We start from the raw sequence: 11,309 nt of genomic DNA on the forward strand, positions 1-11,309 counted from the left end.
TTGTAAGAACCCAAACAACATTATTATGAAGAGAAGTAAACTCAATTGATGTAGCATAAGAATTGTGGAACACCATAGTGCTAGAAAGAATAGCACTTCGCCAAATAACAATAGAACCCCCAGAAGCTCCAATTGAAGGTAAATACACATAAGAGTCAAAAGAGGCAGGACAAAAGTTTCCCAGATAGGATAGATCAAAGCTCTCACGCTTGGTTTCTTGTAAACATAAGACATCACAGTTATTATCACTAAGATGGTCACGGATGGCGTTCCATTTTGTATCCGAGTTGATCCCTCGAATATTCCAAGACAAAATATTCCAGTGTTTTACATTCATGATGACAAAAGATAAAAGGAGACTAAACGTTCACGGTTCAGCATAGTATTGCTGTTTAATGTGATCATCATATTTTCCGTTTTTGTATGTAACTGACCAAGCCCTTTTTATCTGAAATTAATGAATTAAATCCGAAGAGGAACCTAAAATTCATGAGAATGAATTGAATAGGAACAGAATGGTTGCCCATACATAATTTTTTTGTTTCTCACACTCACAGTTCATGGAAAAGGAAAAAGCTAGATTCTTTTTTTCTCTGATCAAAATTACATTAGGCACTAGCGCTGTGTGGAAAGTACAGCATTAGAATTGTGAAACAAGGGCAGAGAAGAGAAGAAAAACAATTAATTAGTTACAACTGAGATTTTGATACCACAATCATGTATGAAACTATAAATTGCAAGAGTTTAGCAGCCTGTTATTGTACAAAAGGAAGTGCTGTGATCAGGTCACTCTACTCTGTGCACTCAAAGTACAATTTATTATGTAGTTGTTACTCTATGCTGATTGAATTTTGCATCCTTAGGTTAGCATCTATGCTGTCCAGGCAAGAGATCACTTCCTGTATAGTTGGCCTCATGCTAGGATTATGGTTCACGCACTTGCAAGCAGCTTCAAGCACCTTCAACATTTGCTCTTCATACCCTGTGCCCCGGAGTGCCGGATCCAGGACTTCGATCTGCTTTCCTTGGGATCTCATATCATGCACCCACTGGACGAGTTCTTTGGATTTATATGAGATTGGAACAGGACGCTGGCCTGTGAGCAGTTCTAGCAGTACTACCCCAAAACTGTACATATCACCTCTAAGAGTGGCCACCCAACCTTGACAGTACTCAGGGGGGATGTAACCAAGGGTGCCAACCAATTCGGTCGTAACATGAGTTTTATTGGGAAGGATCAATCTGGCTAGCCCAAAGTCTGCTAGATAGGCTTTGAAGTCTTTATCCAGCAGGATGTTACTGGATTTGATGTCACGGTGGACAATGTGAGGCTTGCAGACATTATGGATGTGTGATAGACCCTGGCCTGCTCCTTGTGCGATCTTTAGTCTCATTGGCCAGTCTAGAAATGTGCTGGCATCATCATCCCTGTTGTGAAGCCAATCATCCAGGCTGCCATTCTCCATGTAGGAATATATGAGGAACCTTGAGTTTCCCTTTCTGCAGTAACCCCAGAGTGGCACTAGATGGTCATGCTGTGCCATGGAGAGCGCCTCAACCTCTGCACTGAATTCCCTATCCATCAGGCGCATTTCACTATTGAGCTTCTTGATTGCAACCTTGGAGCCATCGGGCAGCTCAGCCTTGTATACAAGCCCATAACCTCCACATCCTATTATATTCTCACTGTCAAAGTTATTTGTACCCTTCACAAGATCAGTGAATATGAGCTTATTTTGCTCTCCCTTGCGTTGTGGAACAATCACCATTGATTGCTCTGAGTTAAAGTTGGTTGGAATTGCTTCTATGGCATCCTTTTTGTCGCTCCTATTTCTAGCCATGAAACTTGTTCTCCTGAACAACAAAAGGAGGCAAGCTAGCAAGAACATGATGGAAATACCTCCAAAAGATACACCAAATGCTAGGACAAAGATGGCCTTTTTGTTGTGTTGTTTCTTTGAGACCTGTGGTGTTTCAGCTGAACCACAATGATTTACAATCATGGGCCCACACAATTTCGGGTTGCCATCAAAGCTTGAACTTGGAAAAGTGCCAAGCTGGCCTGCAGTTGTAATAATCCCTTCTAGGTCATTATTAGAAACATTGAATTGAGACAGGAAATGCAGGTTGTTCAGTGCAGCTGGAATTGTACCAGTCAAATCATTACTTGATAAGTCGAGCACCTGCAAGTTTGTGATGTTGCAAATAGACTCTGGGATCTCTCCAGTTAATTTGTTGAAGCTCAAATCAAGTGAATGGAGCCCTTCCAACTGACCAATCTCTTTGGGGATCTCACCAGTGAAGTTATTATTGCCTAGTTTCAGCACTTTAGGAAAAGCACTAGGCATGCGGTATTGAAGTGATTGAGGTGTATAAAGCTTATAAACAAGCAGCTCAAAGACCTCTGGTGTAACGCTGCCTGTTTTTAGCATTGGCATATCCATTAGGGCTGTCGGAATTTCGCCTGTGAAGCTGTTGTTTGACAAATCTATATAGAAGAGGGAGTTTAGGTTCCTTATCCAGTCAGGTATTGATCCGGACAATTGATTGTTGGATAAAGATAACACCTCCAAACTTTTGAGCTTCGATAACCAAGGAGGTATTTTTCCAGACAAAGAACAGCCACTTACGGAAAAAACCTGAAGATTCTCAAAACCATTAATTCTATCATACTGTGGCATGACTTCATGCTTGAAGTTGAGTCCAATTAGCAAGGTGGTCAGGTTCCTGCAACTCTTAAGGATCTGGAATGCGCTTGTGATATTTGTAAGGGAGATGTCAACAAGTGATAGGAATGAGAGGGACATTAAATTGCTGATCTTTTCTGATAACTGGCTATGGAACCTATTGGAGGATAGTCGCAGTGCAGTTAGATTATTGCACGAGTAGATGCTTTCTGGAATTTTTCCATTGAATTTGTTTTCCATAAGATCTATGGTTTTTAGATCGGGTAAGTTGGAGAAATTGACCTTGGTGAGTTCTCCGCTGAAACTGTTGCTCTTTAGGTCAATAGTTATGAGATTTGTGCAGTTGCTCAGAGTTGATGGGAGTTCCCCAGACATGTTGTTGTTGCCCAAACAAATCTCTTCCAGTCTCGTAAGCTCACCTATAGAATCTGGTATATCGCCATTGAACTCATTCCCTTGAAGATTAAGGGTTACCAGATTTTTTAGCTTGCTGACATCACCGATTGATCCTTCCAACTGATTATTTGGAAAGGAGAGGTGTTCCAACAAGGCAATATGGAGAAGGTCATCTGGAAGAGTTCCACTGAGGTTGTTGTTCCCAGCACTTAGAGATGTCAGCTTGGAGCAATTACTGAGCCCTGGAGGGATACTTCCACTGATTTGGTTGTAGCTGAGTTCAAGCACAGCAATGGATGGGACACTGACACAAAAGGTAGCTGGTATCTGCCCAGTGAAGCTGTTGTTGCTCACATTTAGCGCAACCAGACTCTTCATCACCTCCCATGTGGTGGATGGAAACCACCCAGAAAACAAGTTGCTCGAGATGTTCAGTACCTGGAGAGGCCGGAGTGGGGTTAAAGATTGCAGCTCTTGCAGGCCTCCATTGAGTTTGTTGAAGCTGACATCAAGGACGATGATGGTACTGGATGACACCAATTCAAATGGTAGGACACCGGACAGCGAATTGTAGGATAGGTTGAGCCTCAGTAGACCACTGAGATTGCTAAGGAATGGTGAGATTCCCCCCTCAAGGTTCCTAGATGCCAAGAAGACATCAGTGATCATCCTGTCTGGACTGCAGGTGATCCCTTCCCAAGTGCAACAATCTGTACCATTCTGCCATGACTTCGTGAGGCCACTGTCCTCCGAGAGCCCTGCGAGGAAGTGCAGGAGGGAGTTACTCTCCTGCTCGGTGCAAGAACTCGTCGGAGATGCCAAGAAGAGGAGGAGCAGCATGAGAGCAAGGCCAAGGAAACTCGTGGGAAATCTGTTGCTGTATTTCATGAATGAGAAATGTAGAGGCCACATTTTGTCAAGAAATCAGCATGGAAGCATAAGCATAGGCGTAAGCTGTGTCCAGAGAGTTTGTAAATTTAAATGAGATTGGATGAAGAAAGAGCACGAAGTACAAACAGGAGCAGCTGCTGCCATCGTTATTCATTTATCCGTCTTATTTGACCTTCCTGGTCGTATTCAACAAGAAAAAAAAATCTGGTCAAGCCGGCTGCTACATGCACATCCTTGTCGGGATTTAACATTTGCAACAACACTTTGCAAGCTGATTTCCATGCGCGGAACGGTGCTGAATACAAGGACCAGCCATACATGATTGATTACTTTTAAAAATGCTACAACATGTCTTGATTTAGTACTTTGTTTGGGATCACTTCTCCTATCAGTTTCATTATAACAAACCGGAAGGACAAATTGGACACTATAATTCAAAGCATCCATTGATGGGGGTATGAACATGGCTGCAGAAGGGCAAGAAGATTTTTCAGATTAATGGATGAATTTACGCTAGGTGCTATGGTTCTTGCTGACCCAAGGAATCGTTTACTTTCTAGCTGTCGTCATAATCAAGCCTAGCTAGATGTGGCTGTCGTACACGTTTGACAATTAAAATTTTCCATTGTTTTTTCTCGAACATGCCTCGGGCACGGTTTTCATTAAGCAGAAGAAGAGAGTTTACACGAAATTACAAATAAACGCCATGGTAATCCACCGATTACCAAAGCACACGGGCAAAGAGTGAAATTGATTTACATAGTACTATGCTTGCGACGTGAATGACCCCTGGATACTACGTCAATGTTAGCAAAGACATTGTGCCGGCACCTGTGGGTTTCTGGTGGACTGTGGACAACGACCTGGTGCAAATGTGTCAGTCTCAGATGGTGATTTCAGGCCGGCTTGTGTTTCGGACTCAGTAAAATATCTCGGAAAAAAACACACGGCATACATTTTTTTTTGATATCTTGCCGGCACCGGTGGGTTTCTGTGGACAGTGGACAATGACCTGGTGCAAATGTGTGTAGGCTCAGCTAGTGATTTCAGGCCGGCTTAGGTTTTCGAAAACAAATCAGGCCGGCTTGTGTTTCAGACTCAGTAAATATCTCAGAAAAAAATACCGCATACATTTTTTCCCTATCTTTTTGTAAAGCACCTTGTCTTGTGGGCAATGATTTGTGAGTTTAGTGCAAATATGGTGGGCTTATAAAGTTCATTTTCACTCCAAATATTCACTGGGGCTGCTCTGCTATAATGGTTTCGGCAGTCTGCTGCACAAATGGTTTGTGATGTGAACAGCTCTTCTACAAACGCGTGGAGTACCAGGCCGAAAAGGATTTGGCTGCTTTCGTGGCTCCATTTGAAACTAAATATTATTGACAAATAATTTTTATCACATTTTTTGTTTGTTTTCTGTACTATGCATAAATAAAATTATAATTACATGTGAATGCAATTCTTCACTTTACGTTAAAAAAATGCAATTCTTCACTGGTAAAACAGACATGACCAATTTTTGGACTTCAGAGTAAAAACATGTATTTATACTGTATATATAAAATCCAACATCAGAGGTGGCTAAATCAGTACGGAGTATACAAAGAAATCCTCTTCCCTCACGGCCTCACCAAAGAGGTCGTACTTCCTTTCGTGGGCCCGCTTGCCGGCCCATGTAACGTTCGCGAAATGGCCTTTTCTCCCTTCACCACGTTTCGCGTTTCCGCTTCCTTTCCCCGCGCCGCACCGGCGAACGGCGGCGCTGCCGTCTCTAGAGGTCCGCGCGGCCGCACGGAGAGCCAGCTGCGCGCCTACTAGGGTCAGTTGATCGCCGCTCTTGCCTTCTCTTCGCTTGTTGTAGTGTGGGGCGATGTTTTCGGGTGGGGGACTACTCTCTACTCGATTCGCCACTTCATCAGTGATTTCGATGCGTTGAGAGAGATGTTCCGAGTAGATATAGGTTTTAGCAGAGCGCTCGACTCTGATGTCGCAACTGCAGGCGGAGGATGGCGTGGTCGCGGATTGCGGATGGGCCTTCACATTGGGAGGCATTATTGACCTTTGCCGTTTCGGTGTTGCTGACTCCCTATTTGATTGTCGCACTGGTTCGATCCTGCTTTGTCCAGGATGCTGCTGCTTTTTTATCACTAGATACCTTTCCGGTTTGCATTTACTTAGCAGTTTTGACACTGCAACTGTGGCCGCGTAATTGACCAAATCTTCTTTTTTTTTACCAGAAATTCATGGGAACAAATCGAGGTGGAACTGAATAGTTTTCAGTAACATCTGTTTCACTCATGATTAGTCTTACAATGTAGCTTGTTTCGCATGAATTGTTATGGACGGTTGTTCACGAGAGGGGGGCAGAGAGGTGAATTGAACAAAGTCTATCAGTAAGTTAAGCTGTACAAAAGGTAGTGTGATAAGGCAGCAGAACTAGGGTTTGTGAACGTATACATCTTATGCACTCAAGTACACTTATCATGCACATTACTCTGTGTTCACTGAAATATCTTGCATGTTCAGATTGGCGGCTATGCTGTCCAGACAAGAGACTACTTCCTTTATTGTTGGCCTCATGGATGGATTACGATTGACACACTGGCAGGCAGCTTCAAGCACCATCAGCATTTGCTCATCATACCCTGTGCCCCGGAGTGCTGGATCCAGAACTTCAATCTGCTTTCCTTCAGATCTGATTTCCCATACCCACTGGACGAGTTCTTTGACACAAAAGAGATCGGAATGGGCCGCTGACCTGTGAGTAGTTCAAGCAGGACTACCCCAAAACTGTACATATCGCCTCTTAGAGTAGCCACCTACCCTTGCACATACTCAGGGGGAATGTAACCGAGAGTGCCAACCAACTCGGTCGTGACATGAGTTTTGCTGGGAAGGATCAATCTGGATAGACCAAAATCTGCAACATAGGCTTTGAATTCTTTGTCAAGTAGGATGTTGCTAGACTTGATGTCACGGTGAACAATGTGAGGCTTGCAGACATTGTGGATATAGGACAGACCCCGGCTTGCTCCTTGTGCAATCTTTAGCCTCCTTGGCCAGTCAAGGAATGAGCTTGCATCTTCATCCCTGTTGTGAAGCCAATCATCCAGGCTGCCATTCTCCATGTAGGAATATATGAGGAACCTTGAGTTTCCCTGGATGCAGTAACCCCAAAGTGGCACTACATTGTCATGCTGTGCCATTGAGAGTGCATTGACTTCTGCACTGAATTCCCTATCCATTAAGACTATTTCATCACTGAGCTTCTTGATGGCGGCCTTGGAGCCATCGGGTAGCTGTGCCTTGTAAACAAGACCATAACCTCCACGGCCTATGATATTCTCCTTGTCAAAGTTATTTGTAGCCTTCACAAGATCAGTGAACGTGAGCTTATCTTTTTCTCCCTTGCCTTGTGGAACCATCACCAAGGATTGCTGTGAATTGAAGTTGGATGCCATTCCTTCCATAACATCCTTGTTGTTGCTCTTGTTTCTGGTTATGAAACTTCTCCTTAAGAAAAAAAGGAAACACGCCAGCAACAATAGGACAACAATCGCTGCAAAAGTTACAGCAAATGCAAGCACAAACATGGCCTCTTTGTTCTGTTGTTTCTTATAGATCAATGGTGTTTTTGCTGAACTGCAATGATGCACAAGCATGGGACCGCACAATTTTGGGTTGCCTTCAAAGCTAGAGTTTGGAAATGTGCTAAGCTGGCCTACAGTTGGAACAGATCTGTCTAGGTCATTATTGGAAATGTTGAATTGGGTAAGGAAGTGCAGATCGTTCAGTGCATCTGGAAGCATACCATTGAGATTATTACTTGACAAGTCAAGTATTTGCAGGTTTGTGAGCTTGCAGATTGGCTGTGGGATCTGTCCAGATAACTTGTTGAAGCTCAAATTGAGTACAAGGAGTGCTTTCAGTTGATCAATCTGTTCGGTGATGACACCAGTGAAATCATTGTTTCCTAGATTCAGTACTTTAGGAAAAGCACTGGTCATGCGGTATTGAAGTGATTGGGTCTCATAAACTGGGAGCTCAAACGTCTTTGGTGCAACCTTGTCTGTTTGTAGCATAGGCATCTCCATTAAAGCTGTTGAAATTTCCCCTGTAAGACTGTTGTTTGATATGTCTATATAGAAGAGGGAGTTTAGGTTACTCATCCAGTCAGGTATTATCCATGTTAGCTTATTGTTATATAAGATTAACATCTCCAAATTTGTGAGCTTTGATAACCAAGGAGGTATTTTTCCTGACAATGAACAACCTTCCATGGAAAGAACCTGAAGATTCTCAAGACCACTAATTCTGTCATCCTCTGGCATGGTCTCATGCATGAAGTTGTACCCAATTAGCAAAGTGGTCAGGTTCCTGCAATTCCTAAGGATTTGAAATGCACTGCTGATATTTGTAAGGCAGATGCTAACAAGTGATAGGAATGAGAGAAACTTCAAATCACCAATTCTTTCTGACAATTGGCCGGGGAACTCGTTCCAAGATAGCCGCAATGCTATTAGATTGCTGCATGAGTATACGCTTTCTGGAATCGTTCCAGTGAACTTGTTCCATGCAAGATCTAAAGTTTTTAAATTGGTAAGTGTGGAGAAATTAACCCTGGTGATCTCTCCACTGAACGTGTTGTTCTTGAGGTCTATGGTTACAAGTTTTGTGCAGTTGCTCAAAGTTGAAGGTAGCTTCCCAGACATGCGTTTGTGGTCCAAATGAATTCCCTCCAACGTCTGAAGTTCACCAATAGAATCTGGTATATTTCCACTGAATTCATTCCCTCCTAGATCAATGGTTATCAGATTTGTGAGCCTGGTGATGCCTCTGAGTGATCCTTCCAACTGATTATTAGGAAGAGATAGGTGCTCCAACAAAGTAATACTGAAGAGCTCATTTGGAAGAGTCCCTCTGAAGCACTGAGAGATGTCATCACGGAGCAATTACCAAGCCATGGAGGGATACTTCCACTGAATTGGTTGTAGCTGAGCTCAAGCACTGCAAAGGACGGAGCGCTGACACAGAATGTTGCTGGTATTTTCCCAACGAAACTATTGTTGCTGGCGTTGAGTACAACCAGACTACTCATCGACTCCCAAGTGGTGGATGGAAACAGCCCTGTAAATAAGTTGCTTGAGATGTTCAGTACCTTGATAGGCCGGACAGGGGTTGAAGATGGCAGTTCCTGGAGGTTTCCGCTGAGTTGATTGAAGCTGACATCAAGGATGATGATGCTCCTGGAGAACACCAATTCCAGTGGTAGGCTACCAGACAGCCAATTGTATGATAAGTTGAGGCGCAACAAGCTACTGAGATTACCAAGGAAAGGTGAGATGGATCCCTGAAGGCTCCTAGAAGCCAAGAAGACATCAGTGACCTTCCTCTCTGGACTGCAGGTGATCCCTTCCCATGTGCAGCAGTCTGTGCCGTTCTTCCATGACAGAGTGAGGTTGTTGTCCAGTGAAAGCCCACCAAGGAACTGTAGGAGGGAGTTGCTCTCTTGCTCAGTGCAAGAACTTGTGTGAGAGGCCAACAAGAGGAGCAGAACAAGAGCAAAGCCAAGGAAAGATGCGGGGAAAGTGTTGCAGCACTTCATGGTGAGATGTGGAGTTCTTGCATGTGTTTTCCCTGGAAATCAGCATGGAAGCAGGCAGAGGCATAAATTGTGTCCTGAGAGGCTATAGGGCCAAAGGAGTCTGATCAAGATAGAGCATGAGGACAAGCTGTTGTCTTTCAGGACAAGGCAGTCACCAAAAGAAAATCTGGGTGGAGGGTTATCTGCTACATTGACAGTGTTTTCTCAGTTCACAACATGACGCTTCATCTGAGCCGCCTGCTACAGTCTATTGATAAGCTTGACTTTCTTGCAGGAATAGATCATCAAACATAACTGCACCTGTCATTGTTGCTGACATGTGGGTTCATTGCTCTTGGGTGACTATTGCCACGTTACGTTTGAGGAACTCCTTCCCAGAACAGTAAGATAATTCGTGTACTAATCATCCATTACTTATTCCTCTTGAAACTGTTAACAATTAACATCACGTATTATTCTGTTTCATTTGACATCATTTCTCTTACGGTCTTACCTGTTTCAACATACAAAACCTGTTTGGTTTTTGTTGTTGCATACAGAATTTGAGACAAGGGCGCACCCCCTTCCGACCAGGAACATGCATGATTTTGCCAAGGAGCATGATGGTGAGGATGATGAAATCATCCAATCAAGATTTATATAAGAACGGACATGCATTATGATTCAAAGCAGTCATTGATGTCGCGGTCGACACTGGGCAAGTGGAGCTGCAAGAAGGTTGCAGATGATGGAGGAAATGTCGCTGAGCTATCTTGCTTCTTGACCCGAGGCGTTTACTTTGTAGCCGTTGTCGTCAGTCGTCACCCAAGGTTAGCTGTGGTTTGACGTAAATGTTTGGAAATTTTATATTGTATACGACACCTGCGGTTTGCTGTGGACTATGGAAAGCGACTTGGTGCACGAGCACGATGAAGTTATCTCGGACTAGAAATGTACTATAACGGATTTACTAGTTTACTAGGTGATTGCAGGGCCAGCTTGTGTGTCTGACTCATAAATCACCTTTTTTTTTGCGTTTTTTCTTTGTATTGTAAAGCTCGTTGCCATGGCCAATTCATTTGTATGTTTACACGCAAATACTGGTGGACGTTCGGTTCGATATTCTGCTAGAATAGATTCATCAATGGTTTGTGATGTTTACTAGCCTGAATAGCTCTTCTCCTCCCTCTTGGTTATTATAAAAACATACTATAGTTTAAAACAAAATTTAGTCAAATATAACTGGCTGGAGTAGGTCATGCCTCTCTATTTTTTGAACCTAAATACTGTTAGTCGCTGAATTCTTACTCTTGGTAGTAGCAGAATTTTTACTCTTATCGAGAGAGGATGACACTAGTAGTTGGGGCAATTTTCTGGTTTATTTTCAAATGTCATGCCAACCTGAGGAGTTGGGGGTACATATTTATAGGCTGCTAGCCAGCCAAGCATATGCCAAGATGCTAGTCTAAGATGCTGTCCTAGATGCTAAGATGTCCTCTAAGATGCTGTCCTCTAGTCTAAGATGTTGTACTAAAAACAGACCATGCAGCCACAAGGACCATGTGACCAGCACAGCCCCACAAAGACCAGTCCACACATGAGACTTATCCCATCATTCCCCCCTAAGTCTTGTGCGTTGTCCTGTGGGAAAGTTAAACCATCCCGGTCCTGGAGCAGAGTTCAAGGAACTTGATCCTCCCAAGGGGCTTAGCGAGCAGGTCCGCAAGCTGGTCCTTGGTGTTGATGTAGCT

At 43.5% G+C, this 11,309-nt stretch overlaps 1 long non-coding RNA gene and 1 pseudogene across 1 annotated transcript; one reads left to right on the forward strand and one right to left on the reverse strand.

Annotated features, from left to right (window-relative positions):
- Positions 1 to 680: 680 nt before the first annotated feature.
- Positions 681 to 9,579, reverse strand: LOC136466658 (tyrosine-sulfated glycopeptide receptor 1-like; annotated as a pseudogene).
- A 254-nt stretch (positions 9,580 to 9,833) lies between these two features.
- LOC136466659 (uncharacterized) lies at positions 9,834 to 10,656 on the forward strand. The gene is made up of 2 exons (XR_010761404.1): positions 9,834 to 9,961; positions 10,119 to 10,656. It is a non-coding gene; the product is annotated as an uncharacterized lncRNA (long non-coding RNA).
- Positions 10,657 to 11,309: the final 653 nt, after the last annotated feature.

This window comes from Miscanthus floridulus, chromosome 7 (genome assembly GCF_019320115.1).
Source record: "Miscanthus floridulus cultivar M001 chromosome 7, ASM1932011v1, whole genome shotgun sequence".
Classification (NCBI taxonomy): Eukaryota; Viridiplantae; Streptophyta; class Magnoliopsida; order Poales; family Poaceae; genus Miscanthus; species Miscanthus floridulus.